Here is a 13,808-nt window from a genome sequence, read left to right on the forward strand (position 1 = left end):
ATAAGAATTAAATTTGGTAAACTCCTGCGTAGCCCATAGTGTATTTCATTTTTAATGTATATTACCAGCCTTGGCAAAGTTTCTCCTCTTTCTGGAACTTCTGGAGCTACAAAGATTAAGTTTAATAAGGGTGGTGTTGGGGGATGCCTGGGTGGCTCCGTCATTAAGTATCTGCCTTTGGCTCAGGTCATGATCCCAGGATCCTGGAACTGAGTCCCACATCAGGCTTCCTGCTCAGTGTGAAGCCTGCTTCTCCCTCCCACTCCCCCTGCTTGAGTTCCCTCTCTCACTGAGTCTCTCTCTATCAAATAAACAAATAAAATCTTTAAAAAAACAAGTGTGGTATTGATTTGTTAATAAGAAAGGAAGGAGAGGGACTTCCCTAGGCAATTAAAACTCCATGTTGCTTTTGGCTCTTTTGGAGTAACTCTAACCCATAACGGAATTGAAACAAACAGTCTGTGTCTTTGTCTGTATGTTCTTAGCATCTTACACATAGTAGGTGCTCAGCTCGTGCTTGCTCCATTCAATTAAACCTACAGGGTAAAAAGAAATGTGCTAGGTCAAACACTCAACTGGGAAGAAACACACTGAATCTTAAAGCTGAATTTTTTTTTTTTAAGATTTTATTTATTTGACAGACAGAAATCATAAGAGGCAGGGGGTGGGGGAAGCAGGCTTTCCACTGAGCAGAGAGCCCAATGCGGGGCTCAATCCCAGGACTCTGAAATCATGAACTGAGCTGAAGGCAGAGGCTTTAACCCACTGAGCCACCCAGGTGCGCCACAGCTGAACTCTTCTTCTTCTTCTTCTTCTTCTTCTTCTTCTTCTTCTTCTTCTTCTTCTTCTTCTTCTTCTTCTTCTTCTTCTTCTTCTTCTTTTAAGATTTTATTTATTTATTTGTCAGAGAGAGGGAGAGAGAGCACACAGGCAGAGTGGCAGTCAGAGGCAGAGAGAGAAGCAGGCTCTCCGCTGTGAAAGGAGCCCGATGCGGGACTCGATCCCACGATCCTGGGATTGTGACCTGAGCCGAAGGCAGCCACTTAACCGACTGAGCCACGCATGCATCCCATCCCACAGCTGAGCTCTTAACAGCAGTTATTTTTGGGAGGTGAGATTCGAGTGCTCTTTGTTTTCTTCTTTGATATTTTCTTCTTTGATATTTCCCCCCAATCACAGCATATGTCCGGCTGCCTCCATTCTGGTTGCCAAATACAGAAAGAAGACTGAGCTCAGGGTTTCAGACTGACTATGTACATTTTCACTTCATCCCATTTTCAGAACAATATCCGTGCCCCCCAATCTTATCTAAATACTCATTGTTTTTACCCCCTCTTCCCTGGTATGAGAGGGACAGTTGCTGTACTCATCTGGGAGGAGGTCTAGTGGTCAGTTTCTTAAATAAGTTTTCAAGCAATCCTTATTTTCTCAGGCCTTGGCCAATATCCACTTCCAGAGATGTCTAGGGCCTTAATTCTTCAGCCCTATGGGAGTTCCTCAATTAAATTGAGATGCCCATTGGTGACGGACGTGTTCAGTATTTTCAATTCTGCTAAGTCATTTGCCACTTGCCACTTGCTTTCTCCTAAAAATTTCATTGCTATGAGTCTTCTCTTCTTCCTTACGGGTTTATAGTCTTTATTTTAAAAGGTATCTTACTGGGGTACCTGGGTAGCTCAGTGGGTTAAAGTTTCTGCCTTCGGCTGGGGTCATGATCCCAGGGTCCTGGGATCGAGCCCTACATGGGGCTCTCTGCTCAGCAGGGACCCTGCTTCCCTTCCTCTCTGTCTGCCTGCCTCTTTGCCAACTTGTGATCTCTGTCAAATAAATAAATAAAATATTTTAAAAAAATAAAAAATAAAAGGCATCTTACTGTTATTTTAGGGGATTTTCAGTGGAGGATACAAATCTGTGTGCTAGAGCTGCCAATATGTATTGTTTTTCTTATTACCCGATTATAAAAGTCACAACATGTACACAAACAACTTCTGGCAAACTGCTTTTGAAGGTGTTCATGACATCTACCCTCAATACGCTGAAAAGCAGGGAGAGGCTGCTTATCACAGTCTAGAACCTTGCTATTCAAAACATGTTATATAGACCAGCATCATTGTCATTACCTGGGAATTTATTTTAAAATGCAAAATCCCGGATCCTGCAACAGACTTCCTAAATCAAAATCCACATTTTAACAAGATGACCAGTTAATTCATAGCCAAATGAAAAGTTGAGACGTAGTGGACCATTACAATAGCCCTTATCATTCCATTCAACAGGTTTTTTTTTTTTTTAAAGATTTTATTTATTTATTTGACAGAGAGACCCACAGTGAGAGAACACAAGCAAGGGGAGTGGGAGAGGGAGAAGCAGGCTTCCCGCTGAGCAGGGAGCCCGATGGGGGGCTCAATCCCAGGACCCTGGGATCATGCTCTGAGCCAAAGGCAGAGGCTTAATGACTGAGCCACCCAGGCACCCCCATTCAACAGTTTTAGATTGTGTTTGAAAATCAATTGCCCAGGATCTTTTTTTTTTTTTTTAAGATTTTATTTATTTGACAGAGAGCGATCACAAGTAGGCAGTGAGGCAAGCAGAAAGAGAGAAGGAAGCAGGCTCCCTGCCGAGCAGAGAGCCTGATGCAGAACTCGATCCCAGAACCCCAAGATCATGACCTGAGTGGAAGGCAGAGGCTTAACCCACTGAGCCACCCAGGTGCCCCTGCCCAGGATCTTTTGACTTAAATTCACAGATCTTTAGGGATATGACCTAACGGAAATAATGGTTAGTCACAAAAACTGAATGATGATCTAAAATAAGTCCAGAGACTTCGAGCTCTGACCATAATTATGCCAATTATCAGGGTAAAGACTGTCTAGGTTAATCAAAAAGAATGCCAAACATGGACAGAGTTTACACTAGTGGAAAAAGTGTAAAGGCATATATGTCTTATCCATCTTATTGAGAATCAAATTTTTTTTAAAAAAGGATTGGTTCTTATTATAAGAGATGGATAAATAAGTGAAATTGACAAAGATTAGAATAGTCAATCCACCCTTGTCTTTGCCAACACTTTGACTTCTAAGAATTAGCAGGAAGCACCTACTGCCATGAAAATAAATTTGTGTATTCTCTCAAATCCAGGTTCCATCCAGATCCAGGAGGTCAAACCTCAGAAGAGGAGCTCATAGACTGAAATCTGGTCATTCAAGGCAAGGAGGGGAAGGAAGTACGCTCCAGGAAATCTCCCTGAGCTGGAAGAATGCAGCTGTTAGCTCCATACCACTTAGGAATAAAGGATAATAGCTACAAAATGAATGCATTGACCTTAGATGAGCAAAGCTGGCCCCAGTGAGCTAAAGACTAGTAAGATTAGCCGGCTCTCTGGGATAAGGGAGACTGTCAGGTTTGCAAGACAAGTTAATGCTATGTGGGTTAGAACTCATGAGTCAGCTGGCTGAGCTGGATCACTGGCCACCGCAAGTGCAGTCGAGAGTAAAGAACTTGCATAGAATTGGTTTGGAAAAGGCAAGCAGGGAGAGTATGTGGCTAGAAGTCTCACTGTGCAGTTACGTACGGACATGGTCAGTGCTAGAAGAGTTCTGGGCTGAGCTCTGCAAGAGGGGCTTTTCCTTGAGCCAGCAGAGAGTCCATGAACAGAAAGAGAGCCATGTGATGGCAGAAGCATGCTGAGGTTGGTGCTTCTGGGGAGTGTTGGTCAGAAACCCGACGCCAGGGTGCAGCCGGGTAGATGAGGCAAAGGACAGCAGTGGCAGCCCATGGGCAAGGGACGTTGGAGACATGCTGGACCAGGTATGTGGAGATGGGGGAGAGGGGCACAGAACAAAGACCAGAAGGGGTTTCCCTTGGTTCCTGTGAACTCGGTGGTAGCTACTTTAAAGAGCTGCCTGGGGTCAGATCATCAGCTGATGGGCATTTCCACCGGACAAGTTTCAGAGAAGGAGGGAATGCCTTTTGCAGACAGGGTCTCTAACTGGGAAAATGGACATTTGGTCAACAGAGCATTACACGTAATCACCGTGAGCTAGCACCCAAAGCATACCAAAGGTCTTCTGCAGAGTCAAACCTGTTCCAAATGGAATCCTTTTCTCCCTTGGAAAATGGAAAATAAGTTGAGTCCTCGCTTTAACAAAGCAGAGCATAGGGGTGAAGGGGCGTTTTCTTCCAGGGAAGGATCTGGTACCAATCACCCAACGATGGAGGCAGTCAGCACTAGGACCATGTGTTAAGGCGAGAAAGCGAGAATGTCTTCATTTGTACAAAGGAAGTTTCTGCTTGTCCTCCAAAGCATAAAGTTATTTTGTTATTTTATAGAAGCTCAATATACACAGAAGAATTGAGAGGGGCTGAGCAGGGGCGGAATGCGCTGGTTATGAGCTACGTTCCCTAAGCTTCCACCCTTCTGTGTCGGTTTATATCGCTGTGCCTGGAACTCTGCAAACCAGATTTCTCTTCTGCCAGCTCGCCCTGTTAGGATCTTCTCACAGAGGCTCTATAGGGCATCCAGAAGGCTGGAGGGATGAGGGATTTCTTCCTTCCTGTTTGCTTTCTGGAACAGTTATTAGCTAAAAAAGAGCTTCGGTAAACCGTGCTAGCTCACGGTGATTACGCCACCCGTTAAAAAAACATCCATTTTCCCAGTTAGAGACCCTGTCCTCAGAAAGTATTCCCTCCTCTGGAACTTGTCCAGGAGAAATCCCCATCAGCTGATGATGTCAGCGCCAGCCTAGCAACCATTCTTCCGGTGACATCAATGCTTGACTTCAGCAGCAATGGTGACTGCAGTTTGTAGCTCTTTCCTACACTCCCCCTAGATGGGCCCGATGATGTCCTTAGAGAAAACCACCGCCAGCCAGCTGACACCTCCTGAGAGGTCCGGGGCTCTGTGCCGCTGTAGACCTCCTCAGAGCTGCGACCACACCAGCACCAGCCAGCCAGTGCCCCGTCCACCAGGGTCTGGCTTCCAGCTCCCCGCGCGTCTCTCCTTGGAGCAAAAACTCCACATTATCCCAACGATTTTTCCCTCCCAGCCCTGGGAGAGGCAGTGGCTTGCAGCAGTTTCTGTCCAGGAAAATTGCAGTGTTCCCTTTCATCTTTTCCATCTCTCAATCATTGGTTAACGATTCCATATGCTAAATTCTCTCTCTTTGAATAACTATGGTTGTTTCTATTTTTTCTACTCAGGTCCTAACTGTTACTTACACCACTGGCTTTTCGGACATCCTCACACACTCTTTTAGGAGATTAAGCCCTCCCCCCAGCTGAAAAATCACTGCTATAATTAGGGTGCTCACATGTCCCAGTGTCCCTGAAACAATACTGGTTCGTGCGTGTTGTCTTAGCATAATTAGTAATAGCGTCCTAAATACAAAGTTCCCTTGGATCGTGGGAGCCACTGTTATTCACAGGAATGTTGGCTATCCCTCAAGTATATTGTGGGGCAAGAAAATAAGAACCACTGCTATAAAGATATAGTCATCAAAACAGTATGCTACTGACATAAAAATGGACTCATAGACCAATGGAACAGAACTGAGAGTCCAGGAATAATTTCATGTGTGAACAGTCAAATATTTGACAGGGGAGTCAAGAACACTCAATGGGGAGAGGATAATCTCTTCCGTAAGTGGCCTTGGGAAAACTAGATATTCACATGCAAAAGAATGAAACTGGACTCCTGTCTTATGCCAGTCAAAGAAATTAACTTGAAATGCATTAAAGACTTAAATATAAGACCTGAAAACTTAAAAGCTTCTCGACATTCGTCTTGGCCACAATTTCTTGGCTATGACACCAAAAGAAACAAAAGCAAAAACAGGGGGCGCCTGGGTGGCTCAGTGGGTTAGGCCTCTGCCTTCGGCTCCGGTCATGGTCTGAGGGTCCTGGGATTGAGCCCTGCGTCGGGCTCTCTGTTCAGCAGGAAGCCTGCTTCCCTCTCTCTCTCTGCCTACTTGTGATCTCTCTCTGTCAAATAAATAAATAAAATCTTTAAAATGAAAAAATAAAAAGCAAATATAAGACACTGCAATACCAGCAGGAGAGGGATAAGTATTCACTGCCAAAGAACTTGGCGGAGAGGTTTCACCCAGAGCTGAGCCTCTGTGAGCAGCCCAGACATACTATAAGGCTGTAATGGGCAGGAGAAGCTCTTGGTTGGTGAGGAGACTAGCTTGCAAAGATACCTCTGTGTTTTTTCATCTCCAGAAGTAAGTTCAAAGGTTGCTTAGGCAAAAATCAGTTACAGAAAAAAATTATGATGATTATTTTTAAATGTTTGACAGGGCCTGTTTTATAATTGTACTAAAGGAAAAATGAGTTTAAAGTCCACTATAGAAATTACATAATGGAGAGAGCAAACCACCGAAAAAATGAAGGGCAGGAAAAATGTCTCTCAAACACAGCACTTAATGCAAATGGATTAACTCTCATGTACAAAAAGGAAAAGTTAAAAATAATTTTTTTAAAAGGAAGAGCTAGGGTATTTTTAAGTGATCCAATTATTTGCTGGCAACAAGATTCACAACTTAGAAAGACACTAACGACAATTAGAAGGTCTAAGATCTATCATGTTGGTATAATTTAGGAAAATCGGGTGTTACTTCATAAATGTTCTGTCTTTGAACAGAATACTAAATGCCAAGATCTTTAGGGTTTCATCTGTGATTTCTCCATTATTTACACTGGAATGTTCCTGGACAGAGCTGGGAATCCAACCTTTCAATGTGTCACTTAGAATTGCACAATGAGGTAGCCTTACTCAGCAAACCAAAAACTCGTTCTGTGGGATACTAACGAGAATTTGCAAAATCTCTTCTTAATAAATGTTTATCACATCCTCCCTCCTTGTGACTGTATGTTGTCAGTGTGTGGATGTCTTGCTGCCACAGCTCTTCCACTCCCACAGCTCTGGGTGGAGTTGTACTGACTGCTGGCCTAGATACACATGATTATTGGTCTGTGTCTTTGCTGTCTGCCCAGTGTCCTTATACCCTGAATTTCCCAATGAAATCTGCCAATACATTTTCTTTTTGCCTATGCTCTTTGAGTTGGATTTCTGTCACTGGCAAATAAAGAGTCCTGACTAATGTTCCTGGTAAGCCTTGTTCAAGGTCTCTGGGTTTTCTTAAAATGGAGAGAGTAAAATCTTAAAAATTAACATATATTTTTTTCCCTTGGGGAACATATGTATGAATGTGAAATTCCTTTCTTTTTAGTTTTTTTTTAAAAAAGATTTTACCTATTTATTTGACACAGAAAGAAACAGCTAGAGAGGGAACAGAAGTTGGAGGAGTGGGAATGGGAGAAGCAGGATTCCTGCTGAGCAGGGAGCCCAGGGCGGTGCTCTATCCCAGGATCCAGGGATCATGACCTGAGCCGAAGGCAGATGCTTAACGAGTAAGCCACCCAGGTGCCCCTATTTATTATTATTATTATTATTTAGAAGGATACACATCAAACTAATAATAATGGGTTACTTCTGGAGACAGAGTTAGCAGAAAAAGCCTTTGGTTTTTTTCCTGCAATGATCCATTTAAAGAAATAAGAATGTAAATGTAGTTGTGACTTTTCAATTAGTAATAAAATAACCATTTTCAAAAGCAAGGTTCATTTTCCCTCTTCTGTACCAGCCCATTCCTGAATCATTCCATCCTAAAAGAAGGTTAAGCCTGCACATTGGGTGGAGATGGTGGCATAGAGCAGGATCCACAGCGGCCAGAAAGGAGTGTCAGGATCTAAACTGGTTAGAGAGGGAATCCATGAAGGTAGGCTGCCTGGTGTGAGGTACTGGAGCCCAAAGAGGAATGTGAAGGGAATACACACGTAAGAGGGGACACAGAGAAACATGTTATATAGAAGGAGTTTGCTCAAATAAGTAAGTCTACGAAGGGAAACGAAAACAAGAGTTCTCCCTGAGAAGGGAGTAGGAAATATGGAAAAGGAGGAAACTAGAAGGAACTCTGAGACATTGGACTATAACTGAAGGTATCTGAGTGAAGTCAAGTTTTCCTATAGTGATAGGTGATAGATGATGATGATAGATAGATAGATGGATGATAGGGATTTTCAAATGAGTATTTTGTGTGTGTGTGTGTGTGTGTGTGTGTGTGTACATATGCCTCTGTTCCCTATCTCCCCGAGAGATCCTGGGAGCAGCAACATCCCAATAACCATGAAACACCTGGCACCCAGATCCTGGCTCTAAATACCGTTCACCAAAAAGAAACAAGTTACTGATTTCAGGGCTGATGCTGGAAAGTACAAGATAAGCCTGGAATACATTTCTGTGCCAGAAAGTAAGGAAGTGCTCAAAGAATGACGAAGACATGACAATTGGGCACTGAAAGTGGTCTGAAGGGAGTGGGGCTCACTGGTTAAACAGGTGATAAAATTGAGCATCAAAATAAATATTGGGGGGCCTGGATGGCTCAGTGGGTTAAAGCCTCTGCCTACGGCTCGGGTCATGATCCCAGGATCCTGGGATCGAGCCCCGCATTGGGCTTTCTGCTCAGCGGGGAGCCTGCTTCCTCCTCTCTCTGTCTGCCTCTCTGCCTACTTGTGGTCTCTGTCTGTCAAATAAATAAATAAAATATTTTTTAAAAAAATAATAAAAAAATAAAATAAATAAATATTAAAGTTAATAGAAAAGAACCAATGGAATAAAATAGGAAACCCAGGGCCCCTGGCTGCCCTAAAAGAAAAACAAATGGTTAACTTGCAGAAATCACAATCCTGCAACACAGGAGTCTCCCTCAGTTTACAAAGGTCCTACTGATTTGTAACAAAAAACTATCTTATTAATGGCCCAACTTCCAGAGCAAAGTAACTCAGTTCCCTCAAGCCCTAACATCGTCCTCTGCTCCATAAAACTGAAGGAGGCTGAGGGAAAGGAAATGGAAATGAAGTTAAATTTCTTCTAAACCTAAAACTCACTGACAAGGATGTTTGATAGGAGGAATGTGACATTCCACCAGGAAACTCCCAATTGTCTTCATGTTAGTACCTCATAAGAGGGAAAGATAGCCTTGGCTTCATAATAACCAGGCCTCCAATATCCTGACAGTCTTCTTCACTGTGACAGCCCTTCTTAACATCCCCTTAGTCCTCACCCACCCAACTCCTATGTATATAACCAGCCGCTCCTCAGGATATCAGGGCAGCATCTCCTCCTACCCACAGGTCCTGTCCATATGCTTTGAAGTTGTAGAAGGTTTGTGAAAGGAAATCAGTCAGGAACCCAATGAAAACTGGGCCATGTTGCTTAACCGACTTACTGAGGCACTGACTCAATACACTCACCTAGACACAGCCTCTCCGGCAGGGGTGACTGTTTTAGTTACGCACTTCATTTCTCAATTGGCCGCCAATTCGGAAAAAATTTTAAAAAGCAGAGGAGGACCCTCAAACTCCCATTTCTGATCTGGTGAAAATGGCATTGAAAGTCTAACTCCCTAGAGGAGGCAGCAGAACTTAAGCACCAAGCCAGACTCCAACAGAAGGACCAAATGCAGACCCAAGCCCTGGTAGCAGCCCTGAGGCCAGCAGGTTCTGGGGGTCAACAAAAGGGAGCACCTAACTGCATCCCTCCAGGGGCCTGTTTCAAGTGCGGAGCCAAGGGACACTCTGTCCGTCAATGCCCCAATCCAAAAGCGCCTACTAGGCCGTGCCCTCAATGCCGCATGATGGGCCACTGGAAATCGGACTGCCCCAGCCTCAGGGCATTCCTGGGGCCTCCACGTGGGGGAGACCCTGAGATGTAAGTCCTGCCTTCCAACTTCTCGGATTGGAGGATGACTGACGGAGCCCAGACTCAGACACCCCTCTCACCCATGCCGAGCCCAGGGTCATACTCCAGGGAGCTGGTAAATCCATTTCCTTTCTGTTGGACACGGGGCCTGCCTATTCCATCCTGCCTTCCTACTCGGATCCTACTCGTCCCTCACCAGTTGCAATTATGGGAATTGATGGTACTTCCTCCACTCCAAAGGCCACCCCACCCCTTATGTGCATGCAGCCTGGATGGGTTCCCCTTCTCACATTCCTTCCTCATCATCCCTTCCTGCCCTGTTCCCCTACAAGGCAGGGACATCCTCCACAAACTTCAGGCCACCATTTGTCTCTCTCCCTCTCCTTCAACTTCTGCTCACCTCGTCCTCCCTCTACTCCCCTGTGACTCGTCCTCTATCCCGAACTCTCACCCCTCCGTGGACCCACAGGTATGGGACATTTCCAGACCTATAGTAGCAACTCACTGGCGAGGACTTAAGCCCATCATCGACCGCCTCCGGCAGCAGGGTCTCCTTATCCCCATTAACTCTCTAAGCAACTAGATGTCACCACCCAGGGATGGCAGCCCTGCCTCGGGGCCCTAGCAGCAGCCACTTCTCTTACAAAGCAGGCCCTCAAACTTACCTTAGGACAGCCCCTCATGGTCTTCTCCCCCAACCAACTGATGGACTTAGTCAGCCACAAATCCTTGGCACAACTCACTCCTTCCGTCTCCAACTCTACCACCTCCTGTTCACAGAAAACCCTCAGGTCACACTCTCTGTCTTCCCTCGCCTAAATCCCGCCACTCTCTTGCTGACTCCTTCGTCTACCCCCACTCCTTCCCACTCCTAACTTTCAACTCCTGGAAGAACTCTCTCCCTCCCATCCAGGACTTTCAGACCGGCTGCTGCCTGACCCCGAACACACTCTGTTCATGGATGGGAGCTCCCTCATAGCGCCAGATGAACGGCGACACGCGGCCTAGGCAGTGATCACCCTGGATGCTGTCATAAAAGTGGTCCTCCTTCCCACTGGGACTACTTCTCAAAAGGCAAAACTCGTGGCTTTCACCAGGGCCCTTCACTTATCTGAGGGCCAACGGGTCACTATTTATACTGACTCCAAATATGCTTTTCTTATTACCCACACTCACTCTGTCCCCTGGTGAGAAAGGGGATTTCTCATGCCCAAGGGAACCCCTATAGTCAATGGGCCTCTCACTGCCAAACTCCTCAAGGCTCTCAATTACCTTAACGAGGTGGCTATTGTCCACTGCCATGGCCATCGGGCCTCCAAGGACCTCATCTCTTTGGGGAACAACAAGGCAACTCTAATGCCCTCCCGAACAGCCTAACCCAAACCCTCATTACTGACATTCACCAGTCCCTCCACATTGGTCTAAAGGCCCTATACCAATTTCTCCAACCTCTCTTTCACCACCCCCGTCTCCAAAAAAAAACCATTAAGGAGGTACACCAAGCCTGCAAAATCTGTTCTGCGGTCAAGGCCCAGGGCAACCTCTGCAGATGGGGACCCACCCACCAGCTCCTCGAGCATCAGCCAGGCAAGGACTGGCAACTTGACTTCACTCACATGCCTCCACACAAAACCTTCAGATATCTGCTAACTCTCATGGACACCTTCATGGATCAAAGGTGGATCAAAGCATTTCCCACCGCTAGGGAAACAGCAGACATGGTCGCCATGGTTCCCACTGGGCACATCATCCCGAGATTTGGACGCCCTCAAACTCTACAATCGGACAACAGACCAGCCTTCATCTCCAGCATCACACAACAGACCTCCGAGAGCCTCAACATCACCTGGAAACTCCATATCCCCTATCACCCCCATCCTCGGGTAAGGTCAAGAGGGCCAATGGCCTCCTCAAGGAACAACTCACCAAACTCGCTCTTGAAACCCGCCTCTCTTGGCCAACCCTTCTCCGACTAACACTCACCCACCTTAGCGCCTCTCCTCTCGGCCCGTCAGGACTCAGCCCCTTTGAACTCCTCCTGTACGGCAGGCCCTTCCTACTCAATCACAACCTGCCTACCTCTCCTCCACCCCTCCTATCTTATCTGCCCTATCTGAACCTCTTACGAGCCCTTCTAAGGGCTTGTGCATATGCAACCATCCCCACTCCCGACAGCCCAGATGGAGACCTCCCCCAGGCCATAAATCCCAGGGACCAAGTTCTCCTACGAGAACTTCACCCAAAGTCCTTACAGCCCAGGTGGACCAGCCCCCAAACTGTTATTCTCACAACTCCCACAGCGGCAAAACTCCTAGGACACCACCTGTGGGTACACATCTCCAATCTAAAACCAGCCCCACCACAGGATGGCTGGACTTCCCAAACCCTGGGGACTACACGGTTGTGGATTTTTCTCACTTCTTCTCCTCACTCTCCCCTTCCTCCTAACCCTCCCTAGCCACTCGTCCATCACACCCGGGTTCAGGTGGCACTTCTTCCTAGTGGAAATTTGGACCCATGGGGACACCACACGGTCTAGTCAGCTGGTCACCACAGATTACCAGCCCGGATGGTGCCAGCCCTAGCGGAAATGGCCATCCTCTCCACCCCCGTGACAGAAAAGGGCTGTGTTTCTTCCTCTGGTTATCGGGGTTTCATTGGCATCTTCCCTAGTGGCCACCTGGCTGGGCACCGGGGCCCTAGCCCCCTCCATAGACGCTACCTGAGATTTATCCAAACAGCTCTGAATAGCCGTGGAGGCCTCAGCTAAGTCCTTGACATCCCTACAATGACAGATTACCTCAGTGGTCCAGGTAGCCCTACAGAACCAACGAGCCCTGGACTTGCTCACTGCAGGCAAGGGAGAAACCTATGTATTCCTCAATGAAGAATGCTGCTATTATATCAACAAATCCAGTATAGTCGAAACCAATATCGATGCCCTGGCAAAAATCCATGACTCCCTCCATGGCCAGCACCGCCCTGAAACAACCCCCTCTCAATGGTGGCTCTCCCCCTTAACAACCCGGCTCCTCCCCCTTAACAAGTCCTCTCATTCTCCTTTGCCTGTCATTACTAATCGCCCCTTGCGTTCTTCACTTCATTCAGGATCGCATCCATGAGGTTTCCAGGGCCACTGTCAACCAACTCCTGCATCCCTATACCTGCCTACCCACATCCGAAGGACCCTATAACGATGCCCCTTCACCAGCAGGAAGTAACCACATCTGAATCGCTGCCCCTATTACACCAGAAAGGTCGGAATGTTGGGTCAGCGGCTCCGGGAACGCAGGAGAAACAATAGAAATGACCGCCGGGCTGCAATCTTCCAGGCCCCCCCCTTCCTAACCTTTGACTCTCCCGCCATAAGGATGTATGCTCAGGTCACATCTCCACAAGTAACCCGATACCTATGCAAGAAACCAGAACATCAGGACTCCCCCAACCCTCCAATCCCCAAATACCATACCTTATATGGCTGTGAACCTATTCCCTGTCTTAACCCAGATAAAAGACCCACTTGACCTCCTCCTGGTGCGACTTCCCCCGACTCTCCTCTCCGGAATCATAGAACCTCGCCCAAGGGTGCCCACCTCCTCCCAGCGCTACTTTCCTGGCTCCCCTTCTCCTGAGCCCTGAAACTCGGCTGGAGAGCGCCTTTAATAAATCTTGCCTTGTGCCTACCTTGCCTGGTGTCGTGTTTATCTCGCCTGTAAAACCTTACACATAACATATCCAAACTGAGGTGCGTTCTACAGCAGAAATGGTTTGGAATCTTCAAAAGTGTTCAGGTCATGGAAATCAAGGAAAGACCGAGGAACTGTTTCAGATGGGAGTCTAAGATTACATGGTGGTAATGCAACGATGTTAATTTCCTGATCCTGATGGCTTATGTAGAATGATGTTCTTGGTACAAAATACAACTAAAGTATTCCAGGATGATGAGGCATCATGTTAGCAATTTACTCACAAATAACTCAGGAAAAAAATAGTTTTTTATACAGTGTTTGGAGGTTTTCTGTATGTTTGAGATATTTAAAAAAAAAAA

At 46.4% G+C, this 13,808-nt stretch overlaps 1 long non-coding RNA gene across 1 annotated transcript in view; it reads left to right on the plus strand.

Moving 5' to 3' along the window:
* The window catches only part of LOC131838582 (uncharacterized), a 31,443-nt gene extending 18,009 nt beyond the window's left edge, over positions 1-13,434 (plus strand). The window contains exons 5-7 of the long non-coding RNA XR_009356655.1: positions 3,139-3,807; positions 10,674-11,643; positions 12,869-13,434. This is a non-coding gene — a long non-coding RNA (uncharacterized LOC131838582). The remainder of the gene's footprint in view (positions 1-3,138; positions 3,808-10,673; positions 11,644-12,868) is intronic.
* The last annotated feature ends 374 nt before the right edge of the window (positions 13,435-13,808 follow it).

Source organism: Mustela lutreola, chromosome 8 (assembly GCF_030435805.1).
Source record: "Mustela lutreola isolate mMusLut2 chromosome 8, mMusLut2.pri, whole genome shotgun sequence".
NCBI lineage: Eukaryota > Metazoa > Chordata > Mammalia > Carnivora > Mustelidae > Mustela > Mustela lutreola.